Genomic DNA, 27,058 nt, shown 5'->3' on the forward strand with positions numbered 1-27,058 from the left:
AAAGAAATAGTAGTTCTAGCATCTCTGAACCACATTACTGTGTATTCTCCAATATCCAATGTTGAATTTTACACATAGAGTCCACTATCCCTTACGAGACTGGTAGACTGGTATCCCTTTATAGAATAGTGCTTAAGCACAGATCTCATGGCTAACATTGGGCACCAGACTTAATCCTGCTAAAACCTGGTGTAAATGTTGGCCCCAAGTTAGACACACTGACCTAGTATTATATAACTACATGCATAAATGTTTGGAATGCCCCTGACACGTCCATACTCCTCCCATGGTCACACCCCCTTTCAAGATATTTTTTTTTATTTTTGTTACATTTGTACCCCGCGCTTTCCCACTCTGGGAGTAGGTGCACTGCCTTATAGAATATTGCACAGCCAAAAGCGCATGCAAATGTTAATGTGTGAAAATTAATATCAATAATTGGTTGTTAGCAACCAATTATTGATATCATTGAGCTCATTAAGCAATTAATTTGCATGCACATCTCAGGCAAATCTGGGTGTCATATATAGAATCTGGGTTGAGTATATATGAATACAGTCCATTCTTGGATGAGAGCTAATAGGCCAGCATTGAATCTTTCTTGAAGATGCAAATTTTATGGCTGTCACTGACTTATTCTAACTGTACTCATTAGTTGATGGTTTTTGGAATTTCCAACCCTTTTCAATCTGCACTTTCCTTTAAATCTCAGTTGAAACAATGTTTTATAAGTTGAGAATGTTGTCTAGACTTAAAGGTTTATTGAGCAAGTCAAATTTTCTAACAATAGTTCAGAACCTGATTGTGCCTAATTTTGACTGTTACAATGCTCTGTGTTTAGAGTTACCTCAATCTTCTCTGCAGGCATTGCAAGTAGTCCCGGATACTATGGCACATGTGTTATCAGGAGCTTGAAATGTGATAAAAAGCTTGCACTGGTTTCCTATTACATGGTATGTTCAATTCAAAATTTTAATTCTGATTCATAGGGCTTTGTGTAAGGAAGTGCCCTTACTGTATGTATTGTATCTTCCTTGCATATTGTTTTTTTGTTACATTTGTACCCCGCACTTTTCCCACTCATGGCAGGCTCAATGCGGCTTACATGGGGCAATGGAGGGTTAAGTGACTTGCCCAGAGTCACAAGGAGCTGCCTGTGCCTCAAGTGGGAATATTGATAGACCACCTTGTCAATTACAAGTGATAAAGGTCTCCTTGAGGTCCCTTCATTTCAACAAGTTCAGTATGTTTAGATTCAAGTGTCAGGGTTTTTTTCCATTGCAGGGCCAAAGCTATGGAATTCTCTTCCTCAAGAACTAAGAGCAATCATATCACAGTTGTTTTTTTTTTTTCAGAAAGATTAAAAACTTAGGGGCACTTTTACTAAGGCACGCCCAAAAGTGGCCTGGGCTAGTGTAGGCACGTGTTTTGGACACACACTGGTCCATTTTCTGAACGCGCCTGGAAAAAAGGGACTTTTTTTTATTGTGCCAGAAAATGGGCGTGCGTCAAAATGAAAACCAGCACGCATCCATTTTTGGCCTGAGACCTTAATGCCACCCATTGACTTAGCGGTAAGGTCTCACACACTAGCCGGGCGGTAAGTGTCCAGCGCATACCAACTGCCGATTACCGCTGGGTAAGCACCCTGCAGTAGAAAATAGAAAATATTTTCTACCACATGTTTTGCACGCGCGCCAAAAATAGAACTACCGCCTGGAGCATGCGGTAGCCGGGCAGTAGTGCCAATTTGATGTGCATTGAATGCATGTAGGCACCTATGCACCTTAGTAAAAAGGCACCTTATTTATTTAAGGGAGCAGTTTCTCAATAGGGTCTAATAGTTTTTCACATCAAACTGTATAGAGGCAATAACTGAGTTTTATTTATAAAGAAAGTGGAGGTTTTAGAATTGTATTTGTCTTATTTGTTTTGTACTCATGTTATATTTTATGATGTTTTATTTTGTATGTTACTTGTGACCCACTTAGACTATCAGATAATGTGGGATATACATTTTGTAAATAAAGAAGGTTTAAACAACAAAAAAAATCTTTTATACAGTCCCCAGGATGTACAATTGTCCTGTTTTCTATCTATACATACACAAGAAAAGAAATTGAACTGCATTTCATACATGACACAGAAGGGCAAATTAAGACATTAAAAAGGAGTGTGCATCACCCTCTACTTCTTCTCTCTCATCTCTTCTACTTTTTTCTTCCCCGTCTCCCCCTCCCTTCTGATTCTTCCAGGTATCTTCCAATTTCTCCAGACACAGTATTCTCTCCACTATCCCACTGTCATTTCCTTCTGTTTGTGTTCCTCTCCATCCCACTCTTTTCTCCCCTTAGATACCTCTCCCCATCCATCACTCTGAAGTTCATCTCCATCTCCCGTCTTTTTTATTTTTTATTCATTTATATTTTACACAACTCAAAGAGATGATGCAACAATTAGAAAATATTAGCTTAAAGCAATTTACATTAAACAAGAGTAAGTATATCCCTTTCGACCCTTATATTCAGGCATAGCTGATCCAAGAAAATGGAAATTAAAAAAAAAATCATATAATATAATATGTTTTAGGAAATAGAACATTTACTTACAGCTTTCCATCTAGCTTCCTCCAGCCTATCATACAGTGTGCTATCTGTTAGTTAACAATTACATTTAGCTCTTTTTTACATAATAGAAATTCCTCTAACTGCTTAGGATCAAAGAATTGAAATTGCTTAGATTGAAACAGTATTCGACATATACAAGGAAATTTAAGTACAAAATTAGCCCCTAAGGCCAAAGTCCTCTGGCGCAGGGCCAAGAATGCAAACCTCTGTCCCCAAATTCAAATCCCTCCTCAAAACCTGGCATTTACAAGAGAACTTTGGTGTTAACACACAGCTGATTTGACTGTCTCTTTACTTCCCTCTTAAACCTCTTCCTACCTCATCTTTTGACCCCCCCCCCTTATGTGTAACTACCATTGCTCTGAATATATGCGTGTGTGTGTGTAAGCAGCATGTAAATATTAGCAAATTATAGAATTACCCCTCTTCTCCCCCGTTGTTTGAGAATAGTACCTAGCACCGAGATCCATACCAAAGTGCAAGGATTTATACCAACTGAAACCTGGTGTAAATTTCCACACCTAAATTAGGCGCAGATCTGGCATATTCTGTTTAACACTGTCATGACCTGCCCCTTCCCTTCCCATGGCCATACTTCCTTTTGGATCTGCACACGAAAATTCACATTTGCATCTTTACAGAATCGCACATAGCAAGACGCGTATTACTGCTGATTAGCATCCAGTTATCGGATTGCGCCTTTTCTGGGTTTCACTAGACAAATCAGGATAAATTCTTATTTTAGATCCTAAGAATTGAGAGTTCAAGTGTTTAAAGGAAAGTCTTAAAACGGCATCTTGATCCATCTCCAGTGCAAACAAAACCTCCACAGTAGCTCTCTGAGTAATAACTTCTAGCGAAGATTCTAAAAAAGATGTTAAATTCATGCCGTTTCCTATTTGAGGATGTACAGTTCCACCAGCCACATTTGTATTACTTTGGAAATATTGCGCCCATACTATAGGGGGCAGCGAATCTCTAGGCATACCTAAGGTTTCAACCAAATATTTCTTCACCGTATCTACTGGTGTAATTAAAGGAGATCTGGGAAAATTGGTTAATCTCAAGTTGAGTTTCCTGGATTGATTCTCCAAATACTCTAGCCGCCGAAAAGTAAAATTTCTCTCCCTAGTGGAGATTTGTCGCAAACTTTCCAGTGTTTGTAACTTTTTTCCTAGTTGTTTCACCTGAGAAGACTGTTGGGCAGTTGTCTGTGCCTGGATAAGGACTGTTTCAGACAATACCTTAATTTCAGCAGTATGTTTAGTAGTCAATGATTGTAAAGAAGAGTATAAAGTAAAAGTCAAGTCCCAGAGTGACTCCATTGTCACTACGGTAGGTTTTACCAAAGCCCCCATAGATAGAACAGGAGGGGGAGCATTAAGGATCTGATTCAAAGTACTCACAGTCTGTGAAGGCAAAATTTGAGTGGTAATTAATTCTCCCACCGCTTCCTTTGGCATGGGCAGATTCCCTCCCTGCATACCAGTGTAGTGGACTCTGGTCCTGGGGAACTGAGGAACTGAGTTTGATTCCCACTTCAGGCACAGGCAGCTCCTTGTGACTCTGGGCAAGTCACTTAACCCTCCATTGCCCCAGGTACAAATAAGTACCTGTAAGCCGCATTGAGCCTGCCATGAGTGGGAAAGCGCGGGGCACAAATGTAACTAAAATAAATAAAATAAAAAATACTCGGTTCCTCCTCACTTGGAGACTGAGCTGCAGGACTTGCTTCCTTGCCATCTCCTCCTGGCTGCGGGGGAGCTGCATGCTGGACGGGGCTTAAGGAAACCTTGTCTACACTGCTGGTCAGCGCCGATGCGTCGACACCGATAGCAGGGGAGGAAGCTTGTCTGGGTATTGTTGTCAGCCCAAAGTGCTCCAGCGTTAGTTGCTGCAAAAGGTTGGTCCCAGTGGGGGTTGAGGGATGATCCCGCACTTTACCCCTCCTTTTCCCCATAATACAGGGGATTCAGAAATCTTCCACAGCACTAGTTAGAGCAGAATCTGGGTGCATCTGACGCTGTAGCTCACAATGCCGCCATCTTGGATCCCTCCATCTCCTGTCTTAAGTTACTTTACTTCTCCTCCTCCCCCCTTCCCCTGTCTCCTCCTTACTACTACTACTACTTATCACTTCTATAGCATAACTGGTTTATCTCTCACTCCCCTTCTTTCTCCTAAGTTCTTGTCTATTTCTGTCTTCCTTCTTTCCCTCTTATTCCTCTGTCATCCCAGAACCAGATCTCTCTCTCTACCTCCTCTCCTTAAGTCTCCCCACTTGCTTGGAGCACAGTATGATGAGGAGAACAGTAGTAAGTCAGCAGTGCAAGGAGTTAATAATAATAATAATAATACAAGAGACATAACAAGCATATATTTTTTGGTCCCCTAGGCTGCCCTTCTCCCATGGTGTATTTGTGTCTTGTTTGTAACCAGAAACCACAGGGACTGGGAGTGCATGCTGTGGCCTCACACTGACAACCTGCTATCACTGTCATTAATCTGTCACCTAGAAGAGGAAGTGTATGAAGATTCACACTTTAAATGTGGTAATAGTTGGTATGTTTTTTTTTGTTTCTTTTTAATCAAAGCAATATCTTCTATTCTAGAGATGCATCAGTGGTCACCCTACTCTGGAAATGTGCCCCATGCCCTGGCAGGCCCCAGACGGCATCTGTTACCTTATCATAATCCCAGTTGCTGGAAGTAGAGATGATCTTACAGAGGGCAGCTCATGCTGCAGACACAGGACAGGGCTAGAACCAGGCTGGTAGCTCCTGAGCAGCACAGGGCAAAGTGCCAAGGTTTCACAGTCTGGCACCCTACAGTGGATTGCAGACTCCAGCAATCTAACTTCTAAGGGTTTCTTGTAAACTTGTTAACTACTGAGACAGCAGTCTTTTAAATAAATCACTTTTTCAAACAACTTGTTGACTGGTCCAAAAATATATATCCACTTTATTAATGGGAAATCATTTACAGTTCCAAATCAACATTCACAGGCACTGAATCTTCTAAACTGATTATACATTAGACAAATACATGGCCAGTAAAGAGCCTAGCAATGACAGCTCAAAGTGAAGATATATAGCCTCTTCCGCAAATGTGTAGAGGCTCCAAGCTGCTGAAAATAAACAACTTCGAAAGCAATAAAAAGTTTTGCAAACTCCTTGTAATGATAACAGAGGTTATTTTAGTGGTATCTCACCATTGCTCTTGCTGAACAAAAACTGAGAGATGAATATCAGCTGACACAAGAGGTGCCCAAGGTATTTGCTCAAACCAGGTTAATGGTTCTGAATCTGGTTTTGTAATTTTGCAGTTTTGGAGTAGTCTAGAATGTGTGAATGGAGATCCTAAGTGACTCCCATTTTATTGTGAGGTCAGTCCCTACCTTTATAGTCACTACAGTCGCAACTGCTGTTACTGTATCATTACTCCATTTAGGAGGTAATTCTATAAGAAGCCACGTAGATTTAGGTGGCAAGTAAGCTATTGAATAGATATAGGCATTTACAAGTAAGCTTGTAAATACCCATATCTATTCATTTACACCAGGGGCGTAGCCAGCCTTCCGTGGGAGAGGGGTCCAGAGCCCGGGGGAGGGGGCACATTTTAGCCCTCCCCCGGCACCGCCCCCCCACCGCCGACATTGCCGCCCCCCCTCCCGCCGCGAACCCGCCGCCGCTGCAGCCTACCTTTACTTTTGCTGGCGCGGATCCCACTCCCCGCCAGCCGACGTCTTCTTCTTAGTCGCTTCCTGCTCTTCAATTTGTTTGCTGACGTCCTGCACGTTGTACGTGCAGGACGTCAGACTCAGAGAACGTTCTCTGAGTCTGATGTCCTGCACGTACAATTACGTGCAGGACGTCAGCAAACAAATTGAAGAGCAGGAAGGACTGAGAAGACGTCGGCTGGCGGGGAGTGGGATCCCCCGCCAGCAAAAGTAAAGGTAGGTGGCGGCGGGGGCGGGTTCGCCGGGAGGGGGGTCCTGGGGTGAATCTGCGGGGCCCCCGGCCCCCTCAGGCCCCACGTAGCTACGCCACTGATTTACACACATACCCTCTGATTCTATATAGTGTGACTAGAGTTGCACACGCGAATTTAGGCATATCCTGATTTGTGAACAACCCGATTGGATGTTAACAAGCAATTATTGGTACTAATTGGTGCTAATTAGAATTTACACACACTACTCGCTAAGTGTATTCTATAACATAATTCACATAAATTCTACTGTGCGGATCCCAAAAGGAACGTGGCTAGGGGAGGAGTATGGGCGAGTCATGGGTATTCCTAAAATCTATGCGCAGTGTTATAAAATAACCTGCTCCACGCTAGGTTTTCTTTGGCATAATTTGCTGTGTCTAAATTCTAGTCGCATGGATGGGCTTAGGTGTATTCTGTAAAGTGTGCCTAACTTTAGGCATGGCTTATAGAATACACCTAAGCATGTTTTCCATTGGCGCCAATATTTTAGGTGCCATAAATAGAATCTAGCCCTTATTGTTCTCATACACATGTAAATGACAAAAATCTGTCTACATGCTATTATATAGGTATACACTTATCTTTGATGACGTGCTTTACAGGTGAGTGTACATATGGGGAGAGTCTAGGTGGGGAGCACACATGTGTAACTTATATGTGGATATACACAAGCTGTATGGCTAGCAATAAGTGCTCATGCTTGAACCCTACTATTCTATAAATGAAAGCTTGGTACCTTTGTTCCTTTACACAAAGGGCTGCCAGTGAATACCTTCTAGGCACTTAAATATAGGTACCCCTTTATAAAATTGCCCTCTTGGGTGGCAGTTCTGTAACAGAACACCTCATGTTAGGTTCCCCAGTGCTGCATGGTTAGGGCCTAGTCTATAATGGCATCTTGGCACCTAAGCAACTAGAGCAAACCCACAGTGGCGTGCCTAAATTTAGGCGTGACCATTTCCACTAGGTCAATGGCAGGCATATAAATAGGTGCACCTAAGTGTGGCAACCATCTTATGTAACTTTCAGTATTCTGTAAGTTGTGTGTGCAGGTTGAAGCCCCGCCTATGCCCCTCCATACTCCACCCACTGTGCCATCACTTGTAGATACATATACAATGAGCGATCGCCAATATTGGAACATGCTTGAGGGACTTGAATGTTTTAAAAATAAAAAAATAATAGCATATTCTAGAGATAAGAACCCTTACTCACTTGTTCAGTACCCTAATTTTATCATCCCCACCTTAGTAATTCCCTTATCTCTTGTTTGTCCTATTTGTCTGTCCTAATTAGATTGTAAGCTCTGTCGAGCAGGGACTGTCTCTTCATGTTCAAGTGTACAGTGCTGCGTACGTCTAGTAGCACTATAGAAATGATAAGTAGTAGTAGTAGAACCTGAAGGAACATCTAAGCCTGCATTAGGTTTTAGTGCACTTTAGTAAAAGGGCCCTGTACACAGTAAAATACAGCAGATAAAGACCAAGAATGTTGGTATTTACGCACATGTACATATATACACCTGTATATACCATTATTCTAATCATTTATGTTCATAATTGATACAAAAATGTTAGCACCCACTTTGTAGAATTAGCCCCAGACCTCCAGATTCTACATAGCACGACTTAAGTTGCACACACAAATCTGGTCATATTCTGTATTTACATGCACAACTTAATTAGTTAACAAGCCAATCAGCGCTAATAAGTGCCACATAACAGGCAATTATTGACAATAATTGGCATTAATTAGAATTTATACACATAATTGTCTAAGTGTATTTTGTAACATGATACATAGTTGAAAAGGGGAGATGGCCTTGGGCATGGAATGGGTGGGTCATGGGCTTTTCTAAAAATTATGAGCATTGTTACAGAATATACCCTGTCTGCAACTAATTTAGGTGTCGGCTTATTCTATAATCCATGTTGAAATTTAGGCCTATTCTATAAAGTATGACTACATTTAGGCATACTTTTTTGAATACGCCTAGGTGTATATTTTTTTCAGCACTGAATTTTCAGGTGCTATATATAGAATCTAGTCCAAAAAGTCTAATCAGGCATTCACACTAGATGTATCAACAATAAAAAAACAAGTCAATCACATCACCAAAAAAGAACTTTCTTATATTCAAATCACACTTATGTGATCCAGAGTATTTATAAACACAAAATGTTATTTCTTTCACAGACAATTATAGTGTAGGTCCCAAACTGAATAGAACTGAAAGTTTTTCTTCTGACAGTGACCAGCATTTCACTGTACACTTTCTTGGAATTTCCTGAAAAAAAATTGCACATTTTCAATATAGGAAATCAATTCATTTATCAACAACCTCTGCTGGTAATTTGTTGACTATTCCTTCATTACCTTCTTTATGCCTCACTATATCTCGTGAGACCAGTTTCAGTTTTCTGGGTCCTTCCCTCTGAAACTCTTTGCCATCACACATCCATTCAGAATCTTCATATTCACATTTTGAAGTTTTAGGGGTCCTTTTACTAAGCTGCATAGGCACCTACATTCGCCCAACACGTGTCAGTTTGGAGTTACCGCCCGGCTACTACGTGGCCTGGGCAGTAATTTCATTTTTTATGTGCATCCACTACGCACGCCGGAAAATAATTTTTATTTTCCTGCGCTTGGCGGAAACTGAGTGGTAATCGTCATTCTACATGCGTAGACAATTGCCGCACGGTTAATGCGTGAGACCTTACCGCTAAGTCAGTGGGTGGCGGTAAGGTCTCAGACCCAAAATGGACGCGCGCCAATTTTTATTTTGCCGCACATCCATTTTCGGCAAAAATGTTAAAAAGGCCTTTTTTACAGGCGCTGAAAAATGGATCTGCATGCGCCCAAAACACATGTCTACACTAGTGCAGCCCATTTTTCAGCGCACCATAGTAAAAGGACCCCTTAATCAAAACACATCTGCTTAAATAATGTTTTGGAGCTTCTATACAATTGTTAGTGTCCTACTGTTTCTTTACCCTAACTGTTTCTTTTTTTATTGTAAACCGCATAGTCACCATTTGGACACCTTGCAGTATATCATGTATTGGAAGTAAATAAACATAAAATAAATAAATAACAGTTTCCTTACTCATCAGCATGACTGTCTCCTCATATTAATAGAAACAAAATGGCATGTGGGTATTACAGACACCAAGAGAAACCACATAATTAATTACAACCAATCAGTTCAATCAAACTACAACCAATAAGAATGGCATGAAAAAACTAAATATGTCTGTTAAACTGTTTGTGAGCCCTTGTGCCCAGATCGAGGCTAGGAAGGGCCTTGGCTACACCAAACAGGTGCTAAGTAAAACCCCGCACAATCAGGACAAACAACTAGCACCACCAGAAAAGGGAGATACACCACTCAGGTGGGCCTCACGGCTGAACGGGAACCCAGTCATACAGAGTCCAAGCATGCGGGCCTCACGGCCGAACTTGAACCAAGTCACACACTAGGGAAGAGAAAAAGAGCAACGAGGGGTCCCAAAAGGGACTGGTGCACATGCAACGCACACAGCACTAGCTAGTGACACAAGGGAAGGGTGACAGACGAGAAGCTGGCAGGTACAAGCTATGACCAGAGGAAGAGAAAGTCAAGGACAGAATGGGACACAGACTCTATTATTATTATTAGCATTTGTATAGTGCTACCAGATGCACTCAGCGCTGAACACCTGATACAGAGAGACAGTCCCTGCTCAATAGAGCTTACAATCTAAAATAATACAAACAGACAAGACAATTAAGGGCGAGGGAAGTACTGAGTGAGAAGGAACAAGGGGGGGGGGGGGAGGCAGATGAGTAGTAGCAAGGAGCCAAAAGCAGTAATAAAAAGGTGAGTTTTCAGCATAGATTTGAAAACAGGTAGAGATGGAGCTAGACGCACAGGCTCAGGAAGTTTATTCCAGGCATAAGGTGCCACGAGAGAAAAGGAACGAAGCCTGGAGTTAGCAGTGGAGGAGAAGGGGGACGACAAGAGAGATTTATCCAGTGAGCGGAGGTCACGGGGAGGAATGTTGGGAGAGATGAGAGTGGAGAGGTAATAGGGGGCTGCAGAATGGTGCATTTAAAGGTCAGTAAGAGAAGTTTGAACTGTATACAGAAGCGGACAGGGAGCCAGTGAAGTGACTTGAGGAGTGGGCTAGTGTGGGTATAACGATTTTGGCGGAAAATAAGCCATGCTGCAGAATTTTGGACAGACTGGAGAGGAGAGAGATGACTGAGCGAAAGACCAGTGACAAGTAAATTGCAATAATCCAAGCGAGAGGTGACAAGAGTGTGGATAAGGGTTCTGGCAGCGTATTCAGAAAGGAAGGGGTGAATTTTGCTAATGTTGTAGATAAAGAAACGACAGGTTTTGGCGATCTGTTAAATATGTGCAGAGAAGGAGAGAGAGGAATCAAAGATGACACCAAGATTACGAGCCGAGGAGACAGGGAGGATGTGAGAGCCATTAACAGAGATAGAGAATGGGGGAAGAGGGGAGGTGGGTTTAGGGGGAAAAAGCTCCACAGGAACACTCTAGGCTGTAACATACAGCACACAAATACACTAGGCTGTGCCACACAGCACCCAATGGAAAAAGGAAGTCTCCTAAAGGAATACACAAGGCTGTGCTACACAGCACTCAAGGAGAAGGGAAACCACAATAGGAATACACAGGACTGTGCCACACAGCACTCAAGGGTCAAGGGAATCCACACACAAGAGTATGCAAGGCAGTGCCATAGAGTCAGATAACAGATACTAGAGACAAAGGGAAAAGCAAGCAAACAGGAAAGGCTGCCTTTACATACACCAAACAGATAAGGGCAATGTTCACAAGAATCAGGAGACAAGCACAGCAGACAAAGCGTAAAAGCTGGGTAAAGGGAAGGGCTGCTAAACACAAGTCAGGGAAAGGCAGGCTTACACTGCAGTTAAAGGATAAAAGTTAACAAAGGGGAAAAACAAACAATGTTCTTATCAGAACTCAGTCAGCACACAGAAACAGAGCAACAGAGCACCCCCAGGTGCAGGGAAGCAAGGTAATCAGGGAAAGCAGCTTAGCTAGGGAAACAAACAAGAACACATTGGAAACAACCAGCACACAGAGAAGCTATGAGCCATGAGAGTTGTAAACAAACTCCCATGAAAGCATGGTGTGCTACAAGCACAGATAGAGAAAGGGTAACAGGCTTCAGCTGCTGACAGGGATCAAACGCTAAAGCATGGACTGTAGGGAAAGGTAGGTTTAAATAAATCTGACTTCTGACGTCTGCTGCCTCAGACGTCAGCTCAATCCCTAACAGGCCAATCAGAGGCGAGTCCCAATCATTCCTCTGCCTGTCTAGCAGAATCATAACATCATTCATAAAAATGTGTCCAGTCTACGTTCACATTCTGGCCTATAGATTATATACCTTGCAAACAAAATATCCAATGGTGCTCACAATGTAACTATGTTTTTTCATGATCTCTACCTCTTTTATTCAACACAACATGATCAATAGAAAAACCACCTGAAGTATCAATAATATGAATCTCCCGAAGGCAATGTAAAACCAAGTGTCCATTCTTAACACAAAAGCAATGTGAGTTTGCAACAGCCTCTTTGTTTTGCTTACCCAGGTTGTCCACAATAATAAGTGTCTTTTCATGGAGTAGGAGCAATTCCCAGGCACTCCTTCCTCACCAGTCTTCTATTAAAAGTGGTGTTGGCTAAGCTAAGGCTGGTGCCATTTTGTGGTATGCAACTTATAACAAAATAATACCACCCTTTTGAACAGAGTACTGGTGAGGGAGGAAAGCCTGAGGATCGCTTCTGCCCCATGAAGACATTATTATAGGTAAGCTGAGAGGGGGTTTCAAGTAGCTAGAAAGGCCAGGCAGGGTTGTGGGGGGGGGGGGGGGTCCAGCTTTTTTAAAGTGGAAGTTTTTGGCACTACAAGATAGTTCTGAGGATCTCTGATACTTTTTTTTTTTAACAGACAAAAAAAAAGAAAAAAAAAAACCAGAAAGAATGCTCTTTCCCCTGCCAATGAAATGAAATCAAAGCAAAATCAAACATAAATATTACATAGCTTTAGAATCTATCATAGGTTTTCCCAAACCCGTCCTAGTGACCCATACAACCAGTTTTGTTTTTAGGATATCCATAATCAATATGCATAAGTTAGCAGTACATACATTTGAGCCTCAGTATATGCAAATATATCTCATATTTATTGACTGTGAATATCTTGAAGATCTGCCTGGCTGTGGGGAGCTCAATAGAGGTTTGGAAAGCTCTTATGTTGGAATACTTATTTCTTTCCTCATACAACAGTTTAGCAAAGACCTCATTTTAAATCACTTTATGCATCCATATGCCAGGCAGTGTCAGCACAAACAAAATATATGATCATTAAGAAGATCTAGTTTTGATTGCACCAGAAAAACACTGCATCATAAATTTGATGCTTCTTGTCGGGTGAAAAAAAATAAAAGAACATGTGCAATTCTGTTCTGTGCTGTGTGGTGCCAGAATGATAAATAGGTGCCTCTGAGTTTTTGGGTGCTGAGACAACCACAGAGGAGTAGAAGCATGGGATAGTGTTTAACATATGTCTTGATCTTGTGGCTACTGCTGGTTTTCAGAAACAGGGAGAAAAAAAGAGGAAAAACAAAGTAATACCAATAATATAGTAACTGTCTTTAGCCAATACAACAAATTAAACATAAAGGCCAAATAAACAAAAAAGTTTAATATCTTATAATAACCTCAATAATATTCATTGAGTTCTATAAAATAAACATTTTCCTAGCTAGGCAAAAAATGTGTGCTCAGAAAAATAACTGTTACTCCTTGGTGATTCAAAGTAGGTATCACTTTATATATTCATTGCACATGAAAAAGCCTCAGAGCCTTAAACAGTGGTAAAATGCATCTTGTGATAATGTAATATCAACTTGAAGTATAGTACTTATCTTTTCAAATTGATCAAAACTCAAGCACTTACATTTCATGAGCTTTGGGAAGTTATTTTTCTAGTTACCTTCTGCTACGTCTCAACAGTCCTAATCACAGAAAGTGATGCTTAGGCCTCTCTAATTATTTGTGATCTGGAGACCCAGAGTCAAAATGTTGTTTATTGTTTATTACTTTTATACTGCTACATATTGCAAACAAGTCAAAGCAGTTTTACAAGTTAAAAATTAAAATACATAGAGGAAAAGAAATCCATATTTAGACAGGAAAGAACTCATCAGCAGGCATACAGAGAGAAAGAACAATCTCATCACACATAATGAAGAGACAGCATAAGAATATAAGAACATAGGTGTTGCCATACTAGAACTGACCGAGGGTCCATTAAGCCCAGCATCCTGTTTTCAACAGCGGCCAATCCAGGTTATAGGAACCTGACAATATCCCAAAAACAGTACAATACATTTTATGATGCTTACCCTAATAAAGCCATATCTTAATAATGGCTTATGGACTTTGTAAGAAAGGGCGAGCCCCCAATATGTAGGTAGCTATATATCCAGGAGGACAACTCCTAATATCTATCCAGAGGTACTTAGCTGACAGAACACTACTAAATAGCAATTATTCTGGACTCATGTCTAGGGGACGCGTACCTCTTTGGCCCAATGGCTAGCTACTTGTGCAAGAAAAAGGAACAATGCCATAGATAGAATATATATTATTTATTAGGTATAGAAATAAATATATAAATAGTTCTGAAGCACAATGCCAAGCAAAATACAAAATAAGTTGCTATAAAAATAGATTATCACCAAAATATAGATAATGAAATATGATTATCCTAATGTACTAACTAAATGAGTGATTACACAACCAATCACAATACTGATATCCTAATGATTATTATGAGAACTTACACCACACATCTTATGCAAAATACACAGTTAGCAGCTAAATTCACAGACCATAAGTCATGACATAAAACCCATCTGTCTCAGACAAAAAGCCAAGGACTAATTATCCCCAGGACCATAGGTAGTATATCCTGTTATCTCACCTTGCCTGTCTGTAGCAGACTTCCAATGGTAAAGAAGCGGATTCCTCCTCTGAGACTCAAGCTGAAGCCTCAGAGAGTCTCTCAGTCCAGGAATAAGTCCGAGATCTGTATTCTGGATGCAGATGACACAGTCATTAGGTAAGGCCGTATATTGTAGCTGAGCTAACCTTGTGAGTTTGTTACAAGGTATGCAGTTTACTGGTGTTTTGGAAATCAGTCTCTTGCTCTTTTCAAGCCTTCTATCCACCTGCAAGTCTTCCCGGCATCTCCCTTCTCTTTCTCTTCTTCAGTCCAACTTTTTGGCATCTATAGGTCAGATGATACCTGTAGACCAATCACAGATGGTGTAATAATGTCCAGCCAGCTTCATGGTCATGAAGAGAGCCTTTGTTGTAGCCATGAAACTGTTATCGATGGCATGCAAACCTCCCTGTCTGATCCCATACTCCTGGAGCCATGCTTGTCTCTCTCCTCCAATCTTCCCAGGAGATAACTGGGCTAGTTTGCAACAAAGAATATGTCCTTAGATGAAGTCATCTTGGAATGCTCAGCAGTAATCTTCTTTTGTAACTGAGCTGGTTTCTGATGGATACTGATGCATACAGGCCACAAGCTGTAATATCCATATTGTTATAACAATGGCTGTATAGGCCAAGACCAACAAAGGTGAGATCTCAGGTAAACACTCCTACAACTTTTCTTTTAGGAAGCTAACCAAACCTTTTTTTAAACCCCATTAAGCTAACTGCTTTTACTACATTCTCTGCCAAAGAATTCCAGAGTTTAAATCACACATTGAGTGAGGAAATATTTTCTCTGACTTGTTTTAAATTTACTACTTTGTAGCTTCATTGCATGCCCCCTCATCCTAGTATTTTTGGAAAGAGTACACAAGCGATTGACGTCTACCCGTTCCACTCCACTCATTATTTTATAGACCTCTATCATGTCTCCCCTCAGCCATCTTTTCTCCAAGCTGAATAGCCCTAGCCACTCTAGCCTTTCCTCATAGGGAAGTTGTCCCATCCCCTTTATCATTTTTATTACCCTTCTCTGTACCTTTTCTACTTCCACTATTGCACCATGGAGCGATACAAAGGCATTATAACGTCCTCATTTTTGTTTTCCATTCCTTTCCTAATAATACCTTTCTTAGCTGCTGCTGCACACTGAGCGGAGGGTTTCAACATATCAACGATGACAGCTAGATCCCTTTACTGGTCAGTGACTCCTAATGCGGAACCTTGCATCACATAACTATAGTTTGGTTTCTTCTTTCCCACATACATCACTTTGCACTTGCTCACATTAAACGTCATCTGCCATTTGGATGCCCAGTCTCCCAGTCTCATAAAGTCCTCTTGCAATTTTTCACAACCCTCTTGCGATTTAACAACTTTGAATAACTTTGTGTCATCAGCAAATTTAATTACCTCACTACTTACTCTCATCTCTAAATTATTTATAAATATGTTAAAAAGTAGCAGTCTAAGCACAGATCCCTGGGGAACCCCCACTATCTACCCTTCTCCATTGAGAATACTGACCATTTAATCCTACTCTGTTTTCTATCTTTTAACCAGGTTTTAATCCACAATAAAACACTACCTCCTATCCCATAACTCTTCAATTTCCTATGAAGTTGTTCATGAGGTATTTTGTCAAATGCCTTTTGAAAATCCAGATACACAATATCAACCGGCTCACCTTTATCCATATGAAGGGGAGATACTAGAGACTTACTCCCAAAGCAGGAACCCGTCAGAAAGGACTCAATAGAGATATTGGCTTTCTCACTCATTATGGATAGAGTGAAGAAGTAAGACATAAACAAAATTGAATTCCTTCAAATTATAGTGCTGGCAAGAATATTGCATATACCATGGACTGCCCAATGAACAAACCTAAGCTTTCCTTGGAAGCTCAAATGACAATACTTCACTTTCATACTTTCATATCATACAAAAAGAGAAAGGTTATTAGAGAAAGACATTGTGCTGAGCAAGGTTGAAGGTCAACATAAAAGAGGAAGACCAGCAATGCTATGGATCAATACATTAACAGGCACTATGGGTGCCCCTCTATCAACAATTGAAGACTGCTCAGGACCACTATTCATAGGGTCGCCATGAGTTAACTGACTTAACTGCATGTAACAGTCTTACTGTTTCATCACCTCTGTCTATCTCTCCACCCCCTTTTAATGGTAAATGCAGACTACCTAAGACCTAGAGTAGGTTGTAAAATTTAAACCCAATGTAACTAAATTGTTTCTTCACTGGCTTGATGAAAGGAAGATAACTTTCAAAAGCTTCTCTAAGATGCATTAAGTTTCATCTACAACTTGCTTGTTGACCTTTTTTTTTCATATTCAGGTGAACAATCATGGTAACCACAATTTTCTTCTCTTTATTTGCAAATTCTATTGTTTCTTTTACCCCATGTGCTAGTGTATTCTCATTCATTACTTCTGTTTATCAGAAGGCATGTATGAGTTTAGCATGGCAACACACTGTGGACACTTTTTTGAGTATTTGAGCATGTTGATGCTGTTAAGTCCCTAACCCCAGAGGTTTTCTGGTACTGGGCTTGTTTAAGCTATTTTCCCTTCACAAGCTATGGCTCTGGTGCTCACCATTCATATATCAATATGTCTTAAATTGCATGATTAAAGTATCAACTTAACTTCTAGGAGCTATCTGCAAACTCAACAGCAGCAGAATACTAATATTGCTTATGGATCACACAACAATTAATAATTTTGGAAACTTAAAGGAATAGTTAATAATTAATAATCAGACACCACTGTACAACATCCCTAGAGAGAAATAGTCTAAGGCAGTATCTGAGTAAAACAAAATATATTTGTGTAGGATATTATAATAAATTCTGCATGAAAGATATGACAAAAATGTCAATTTTACAATCTGAATCTGTTAAGAAATTATCTATATCTGCCACTTGAATACATTCCAGACTTGCCATCTAATTTTTAAAACAAGGGAAAAAAGAAGCCAAGAGGACCTATAAAGAGGCAATGTGCGAATTTATAGCAGAAAATGCAGGTGCAGACCCAATACTTATATTCATGTTCTATCAATATTTGCAAATCATTGTTAGTTATAAAATATGGATCACTGTGGAGTCAGCTAAACATTACAGATATTGAACAAGTTTTATGTCGAATTCAAATGTTCAAGGAAATGCTATCCAAAATATACAGATCATTAAATCTGCAAGATGAAGCAGCATCGCTGAAGCTCAAATACAGATGGGAAGAGGATATAGGCAGGGAACTTCACATGTGTGTGTTTGAAGATAAATAAACACATAAAAATAATATCCACTAATGCTAAACACAGGATCAATTATTATAATGTTATACACATATTATAGTAAATTACATCCCAGAGAGACATTATAAAATGACAAGAATCCAAATAACCTATACAATAGATGTGATCACACATTCAGTCATTGTCCTAATACTTGCCCTTTAGGAGGAGATCAAAAGCTTGGCTGTTTGAACAAGTTTTTGTTGGGTAGTAAACAAGGTAGGTTGGGGAGAAGGAGAAGATTATTAATATTTCTTTTTTATTCTGCACTATAGTAACGTTAAAAACATCAGTTACCCAATAGTTTACGGAGTAAAAGCAGTGGAGACTGACTTACCTACACTTAATCCATCTGTGCACTCTCTAGAGTGTTTGATTGCCATGAATTTCCATCTCCTTCCAGTTGGTACCAAGGTACTGAATATCTTCGAATGTACTATGCCATGGTTTTTGGTCTCACTTTCTTTCTCTTCCCACCTGTTGGTGTCTATTGCATTAGAATTCTGGGATACTGATAATTATACAGCCTTAGAATGTGCCCAGCCAGCAGGATCCTTCACTCAGCTATAGTATCTTGGAGCCTCCAGGAGTTGCTTCTTCTGAGGATCTTCTCATTGATAATATGGTCATGATAGGTACCAGCAAGAATTCTTTGCATCCACCACTGATGGAATACTTTCAGGTGTTCTGCTATCTTGGTAGTAATTTCAATATTTCACAGGCATTAATTGCAGTTTGGTCAGCATTCGGGGGGGCAGCTGACCTGATCCCCACAGCTACTAGAGACCCATGTGGTTTGGCATCTTCCCCCAATCCAACTTCTTCCTCCCTCACCCTCCCCCAGACTACTTAAAATGTCCCATTCTTTATAGTGGTCTCTGGCAGTGGCAGCAATTCAGATACGCTGCCTGTGGGCCAGTGCAGGAGTCATCTTTCTTCTATGCTCTACCCATGCTGAAATGGGAAATTGTGTCAGAGGGGGTGGGACACAGAGGGAATGCTCTGGGGCTGGCCACAGGCAGTGTATCTGAATCACCACAGCTGGTGGCTAATCCTATAAAGAATGACACATTTTAAGGTACACCGTGGAGGTGGAGGAATTTGAGAGAAAGGGGGGATGATGGTCCTGAGGGCAGAGGGAAGGGAGGGAGAGTTGCTGGATGACAAGAGACAGGGAGGGGAGAGAGATGTTGGATTTGGGGGTTGCAATAGATGGAGAAAAAGATGTTGGATGGGAAGAAAGGAAAGAGAGAGGGAGAGATGTTGGACCTGGGACAGAAAAGAGGGAAGGAAAAATATTGGACACCCTGTCACACATATCTAAATATATAAGACGCCAACAAGCCTGAAAAATATTGAAGTGGTGTACTTTCAGGCACAGAAGGCATTTTTCAGGTCCTGGAGAGATCACATTTACACACACACACAAAAAAATATATATATAGTTATAGTTATATTGGGGTATGAACCTGTGTCCCTTGGTTTACAGTCCAATGCACTAACCACTAGGCTACTCCTCAGTTCTGCAGGGATGTCTGTGTGGTCTTATTTTTCAAAATGGTGCCAGACAGACATTCATGTCCATGTTTTTTTGCTGTCTAGAAGTTTGACATTTCACTTTGGAAACTGGCTTTTCATTTTGGACAAAAACGTCCATCTCACAGTCATAATCGAACAGGAAATCTAGATGTTTTCCCAGTTTGATTATGGCTGTGAGATGGCTGGGTTTTTTGGGGGGATGTTATGAGTATTACTACTTTGGGGTTTTTTCTAGTTAGCCCATTTTTTGAAAATGCCCCTCCACATCTGCCAAAAAGGTGAAGTAGTCCATGTCCTCAAGAAGTTATTGGAAAATGATTATTTGTGAATATGTTTGACCACCAACTTATATGATCCTGCAGACTTGTCCAAAGCAGTTCCTTTTGCTCAACTAGGAAAAAGGGTCTTTTTATGTTTGAGGGTCTTGTTAGGTTCATTACCCAAGTTGTTAGAAGCTTTACTATAAATCTATTCATAATGCAGGCTTTACCTATCAAGGTATAAAGATATGGAGTTCTCTGCCTAATACATTAAGATACGTTACAGATTACCTGTTGAAAGTATTTTTATGTAGTAAATCCCTTACTCACAGTTGTAATTGTTAGCTCTCAGACATGCTTGGAACCCTGCTCTAGTTATTCAATAGTAGTGAAGTTTGTGTATTGTATTATTACTACTTATGCTAATACTAATTATATTGTACTTTCTGCAAAAGTTTATTGATAGCCATATTGAACCCGAACTTGTTTGGGATAATGTGGGATATGAATGTTATAAATAAATAAATAAAATTTAAAAAGTATTTTAACAGTGGCCAATCCAGGTCACAAATGCCTGACAAGATCCAGAAAAGCTCAGTACATTTTATGATGCTTATCCCAGAAATAAGCAGTGGATTTTCTCCAAGTCAATTTAATAATGGGCTATGGGCTTTTCCTTTAGAAAGCTGTCGAGACCCTTTTTAAACCCCACTAAGCTAACCACCTTTACCACATTCTCTGGCAACGAATTCCAAAGTTTAATTACACGTTGAGTGAAGAAATATTTTCTCCGTTTCATATTAAATGCACTACTTAGTAGCTTCATCGCATGCCCCCTAGTCCTAGTATTTTTGGAAAGAGTAAACAAATGATTCACGTCTACCTGTTCCACTCCACTCATTATTTTATAGACCTCTATCATATCTCCCCTTAGCCATCTCTTCTCCAAGCTGAAGAACCCTAGAAGCTTCAGCCTTTCCTCATAGGGAAGTCGTCCCATCCCCTTTATCATTTTTGTTGCCCTTCTCTGTACTTTTTCAAATTCCACTATATCTTTTTTGAGATGCGGTGACCCGAATTGAACACAATATTCGAGGTGTGGTGACACCTCTTTGGATCAGAGCTCACTAGCTACCCATTCAAGCCAGAAGAATGTTCAAGCTCTGTACAGTAGTTTTTAAAATATTATATGGATCTGCTCCACAATACATGCTTTTTTCATTAACTCGTCCTTCTGTTGGAATGTTGTCAAAGTTACATCCTATATAATAATTCTCACCTCCAACGTTCTATGTTTGGGACCGTGGCTCCCTGGCTGCAAGTGGTCTGCGAGGCAGACACGCATGGACGTCACTGACATCAACACAGCTGATTCCAAGGCAAGGGGAGGAGTAGGGAAACACGCGCAGCGTGATTCCCTACTCCTCCTACTGCCTTGGAATCAGCTGTCACCCCCCCCCCCCCCCCGCGCTATGGCCCCCTCGAAACCCACCTCCTCCCGCGAACCTGTCGATCCCCTCCACCCGGAACGCCGAAAACCGCACCCCCCCTCCCGCCGCTGTTGTGCACTACCTTCGGGTGGGTTCCTCAATCATCTTCTTAGAAAGTTTAACTCTGTGCGTCTGACGTCAGACGCACGGAGTTAAACTTTCTAAGAAGATGATTGAGGAACCTACGGGAAGGGAAGGTAACACAACAACGGCGGTGGCGGCGGGAACGACAGGTTTGCGGAAGGGGGTTCGAGGGGGCCGTAGCATGGGGGGGGGGAATTGCCTGCCTAAGGCCCGTTTCCTTGCCTACAGAAACGGGCCTTTTTTACTAGTTTTTCATAATCAAAAGGTGTTAAATATTCTAAATGATCTTTTACTTACATGTTAGTGAGTACTTGGAATTGTTTACCTAAGGATCCTAGGAATCCTTTTACTAAGGTGTGCTGAAAAATGGCTTGCGGTAGAGTAGGCATGGGTTTTGGGTATGTGCAGATCCATTTTTCAGCGCGCCTGTAAAAAAGGCCTTTTTAAAATTTTTGCCATAAATGGATGTGCAGCAAAATCAAAATTGCCGCACGTCCATTTTGGATCTGTGACCTTACCGCCAGCCATTGACCTAGCGGTAAAGTCTCATGCAGTAACCGGGCAGTAATGACCTACGTGCACCAAATGCCACTAGGCGCCCGCCCGAAAATAAAAATCATTTTTCGGCTGTGCATCAAAAATGAAATTACCACAAGAACCATGCAGTAACTCCATTTTGGCACACGTTGGGCATGCATAGAGCCTTATGCGGCTTAGTGAAAGGACCCCCTAGATACTTAGCTGATTATTTGAGCTTTAACAAACAACTAAAAACTTGGCTGTTTAAACATCTTAATTACATGGTGTTTGCTGATCGGTTGGCTGTTCCTTTGTTCTCTCTGTGGATTAACTTGCATACATAAAGGAATTCAAGCCTATCAGCTTCTCCTCAGAGAAAGTTGATTGTGACCCCTGAGGCAGGCGCTTTGGCGCCGAAACACGGACCGTGTCGGGTCCTTGATATTGATATGCCTAAAAAAGAGGCAGAGAAGTTTTGTTTAATTCTTAATCTATCTTATTCTGATGGTGCAGGTATTAATGCTTTTTTGACCCTAATGATTGTTCAGTTCATTATGCATTCTTGGATCAGGCTGTTTTACTTTTGAGGGCTTGTGGTAAAGGTGCAATGATGGCTAAAGCTGATATAGAATCAGCATTTAGGGGTCCTTTTACTAAAGCTTAGCATGTACTAAGTGCTGGACATCATATTTTATAACTATGGGCCATGTGGCACTAGGCACATGCTAAGCTTTAGTGAAAGGGCCCCTTGGATTGTTGCCAGTACATCCTGAATCATTCCATTTGTTGGATTTCAAGTTTCAATCTCATTTATTTTTTTGATAAAGCTATGCCTATGGGGTGTTCTATTTTTTGTTCTGTTTTGAAGCTTTTGCTACATTTATTTATTGGAGTAGATGATAATATTATACATTTTTTAGATGACTTTTTATGACACCTGCGGGATCAGGTATTTGTGTGAATTTTGTTGTTGTGGAGTTTGATAAGGTCACAAGGCAGCTGATTGTTCCTTTGGCTAAAGAAAAATCAGAAGGTCCTTGTACAAGACTTACATTTTTAGGAATCGAGTTGGATTCTGTACACATGTAATGTAGATTGCCTATTGAAAAAATTGGTAGAAGCAATTGATATTGCTCTTGTTGCAAAAAAAGATGATGTTGAATCAAATTCAGTCATTAATTGGTTTAATTAATTTTGCTTGTAGAGTAATTCCAATGGGGCGAGTTTTTTATTAGGAGACTGTCTTATTTGACAAGAGGAGTTTTGAAAGGACATCATTTTATTAGAATTCCAGCCATGGTAAAAGGTAAATTGAAGCTATGGACATCTTTTTTGGAGCACTTTAATGGTATTTTTGACAGACACCCCAGGTCTCTAATGATGATTTGCAATTATTTTCTGATGCTTCAGGTGGTTTAGGATTTGGTGTTTACTTTGCAGAATCCTGGTGTGCTGAAGCTTGGCCTGCTCCTTGGTCGCAGAAAAGATAGACAAAAAATTTAGTCTTTGTAGAGTTGTTTCTGTTTAGATAGCATTAATGTTGTGAGATTACAGAATAAAAAAAAAATAGAAGAATTGATATAAGATCGGATAACCTGACAGTGGTTTTTGCTATTAATCATCAAATATATAAATGGCAAGAGGCATACTCACTTGCAAATGCGCAGTAGAGACCCTCTCTGTCCCGCCCCCGCGTCAATATGTGATGACGGGGGTGTGACAGAGAGGGAACCTGCGCACCTGCGAGTGAGGGAACCGCCGTCGCCACCACTCCCCCCCCCCCCCAGGGTTGCCGCTACCACTCCCCCCACCCACCCGGAGTCGCCGCCGCCACCCACCCTCCACCCGGCCTGGGTACCTGGCTTCACAATTCAAACCGTTGGCCTTCCTTACCTGCCTGTGTCCCGCCCTCGCCGACGTTACATCACACGAGGGCGGAACACACGCAGAGAAGAAGGAAGGCCAACGGCGGTTTGAATAGTGAAGCCAGGTACCCGTTTTTGGTACCTTGCACTGGAGGCAGAGACACATCCCTAGAAGAATGCCAGAAGAGTTTTGGACAGCATTCCTGCATTGGTGTTAAAACTATTAGCTTCATCATTAGCAGATAATACATTGAAGGTATATTCTGGGGCTTGGAAAAAATTTTGGTTTGTAAAGAACATGTGATATATTGTTTGAGATGTCCCTGCAATAAAAATTTATGTAGGGCAAACATCCAGAAAATTATCCATTTGATTGACAGAACATAAAAGTGCTTTGCATCAAGAGAAGACAGGTTTACCATTAGTGATGCACTGCAAGTTAAAACAGCACACCTTTGATGATTTGAAATGCTGTGTTCTGCAAGCATTACTGCACTCCCCTAGAGGTGGAGACAGACGTCAAACTTTAGTGCAATGTGAACAGAAGTGGATTTTTCGGCTCCGTTCTTTGGAACCTGATGGTCTCAACACACGCATCGAATGGTGTCACTTTTTTTGATAAACCCGGTGGGATTCAATAAATTTTCTGACGCAAGCTCAAAGATTTTTCGTATTGGGATTAGCCTTTACTCTATTGGTCAACATGAACATTGGCGTTCTATGTCATTCATTCTATAAATAGTCAGCCATTTTTAAGGCAATCTTGTGCTAGGTAGATGCTCTGACAGCCAGTATTCATGACCGATTCCAGTATGCTTATCGTGAGACACTGTTTTGAAGCACTATGGACAGTGTAATTGCAAGTATAAAATTTCTTCTTTTTGTTTGTAGAAGATTGTCCTGCCGCCAATGCCCTGAAGCAGCTAGATGAAACGCTGGCCACCATTGGCTTGGGGCGAGGGAGCAAAGGATCAAAGAAACGTCTAGTGCCGACGGTTTGAAAGATAAGTGTTCTTTCAAACTCTATTTATCATATTTCCGTTTTGTTGCATTCAAGAGTTGTACTTTAAAGGAAAGTTATCAGTGTTATCTAACAAATGAGAGTATGAAGGACAGTATAACATGTACAGCGCAGAAGGTTTTTGGCCAATGATGAACAGAGGATCCTTAATAGGTCCATTCAAGCTCCGATAGATGAATACAATCTAGGAGCTCTGTGAGGCCTTTTTTCCTTCTTAAAGTATAGAACGGCATCATTTATGAAGACAGCAAACATTTTCATGCAGAGGGAATTTTTCCTGATTTGATATTATCTAGCGATTCTATATTTCCACAACCTAAATTTTTCTTTGAGTTTTAATATTATACTTTAAACTCAGAAAAGAGCTTTTTCTTAATTATAAATCAAAAAAGTCGAAGTATCTTGATGTAGCTAAAGCTATGTAGAAATGGAAGAAAAAAGTCCCATCTAGTGAAATGCAGAGTTTTACAGTTTGGGGCTTCTCTTTCTCTAAAGTTTTCCTGTAAATGTATGATTAAAATATTTGAATGATTCTTATATATTTTTAAACGCAACTAACTTAACATGAAGCCCTTTTACTAAGCTGCCCTAAAAGGTGGCCTGCACTATGATTAGTGAATGGGTTTCCCCACACACTGATGCCACTTTTAGAACAGCTGTAAAATGGCCCCATTTCTATTATTCCTATCAATGGCCAGGTGCCAATTTCTAAGTTTGCGTGTGGCCATTAGTGCATGAGCCTTTACCAACCCTTATTTAGTAGGTAGAAAGGGAAGCGTACGCAGATGCCTGAATTACCACAGGGCACCTGAGCATGCCCCGCAGCAGTGCATTTTCACATGAAGGAAGCACACATTAGTGCTTACCGCAGCTTACTAAGAGGACCCCCATGTTTTTACGTGATGTGGAGGGGCATTTTCGAAAGGGACGTCAATGTTTTGATATGGTCGTCCTCGCAAAACATCCCAATCCAGGGGCGGAGAAACCCATATTTTCAAAACAAGATAGACGTCCATCTTTCGTTTCGAAAACACCGTCAGGGACGTCCAAATCCATAAATTTGGTCGTCCCTAGAGTTGGTCGTCCCTAGACTTGGTCGTTTCTGATTTTCAGCGATTATCGAAACCAAGGACATCCATCTCAGAAACAACCAAATGCAAGCCATTCGGTCATGGGAGGAGCCAGCATTTGCAGTGCACTGGTCCCCCTGACATGCCAGGACACCAACTGGGCACCCTAGGGGGCACTGCAGTGGACTTCATAAATTGTTCCCAGGTACATAGCTCCCTTACCTTGTGTGCTGAGCCCCCCAAACCCCACCACCCACAACTGTACACCACTACCATAGCCCTTACGGGTGAAGGGGGGCACCTAGATGTGGGTACAGTGGGTTTGTGGTGGGTTTTGGAGTGCTCGCTGTTTCCTCCACAAACGTAACAGGTAGGGGGGGTATGGGCCTTGGTCTGCCTGCCTGAAGTGCACTGCACCCACTAAAACTGCTCCAGGGACCTGCATACTGCTGTCATGGACCTGAGTATGACAACTGAGGCTGGCAATCAATATTTTGAAAGATATTTTTGAGGATGGGAGGGGGTTAGTGACCACTGGGGGAGTAAGGGGAGGTCATCCCCGATTCCCTCCGGTGGTCATCTGGTCATTTCAGGCACCTTTTTGTGCCTTGGTCATAAGAAAAACATGACCAGGTAAAGTTGTCCAAGTGTTCGTCAGGGACGTCCTTGTTTCTTTCAATTATGGGTCAAGGACATCCAAGTGTTAGGCACACCCAAGTCCCGCCTTCGCTACGCCTCCGACATGCCCCCTTGAACTTTGGCAGTCCCTGCGACAGAAAGCAGTTGGGGATGTCCAAAATCAGCTTTCGATTAATGGATTTGGATGACCCTGGGAGAAGGACGTCCATCTTCAGATTTATGTCGAAAGATGGGCATCCTTCTCTTTCGAAAATGAGCCCGAAAGAGGTTCAGCAAGAGTCAAGCTTCCTAGTTGTATTTATATGTACTCCCTTATTAAATTTTGCCTCTCCTGTATCATATTTTGTATCTTTGTGATGCATTATTTATTTCCTTAGGTTGGAACTTGAGACTCCTTTATTCTGGAAGACTTGATTCACTAGCAAGAAATTAAAGTTGAAAACATAAAATGCATATGTTTTCCCCCCTCCCCCCGTATTTTTCTTTTCCTGACTTACCTATGTATTCCCTTTTTCAAGATCACTCTGAAGTTGTAATGAAAAATGTACAAATTGTTTTTAAAAAATTACAATATGACAAA

This window comes from Microcaecilia unicolor, chromosome 1 (assembly GCF_901765095.1).
Source record: "Microcaecilia unicolor chromosome 1, aMicUni1.1, whole genome shotgun sequence".
In the NCBI taxonomy this organism is placed as follows: domain Eukaryota; kingdom Metazoa; phylum Chordata; class Amphibia; order Gymnophiona; family Siphonopidae; genus Microcaecilia; species Microcaecilia unicolor.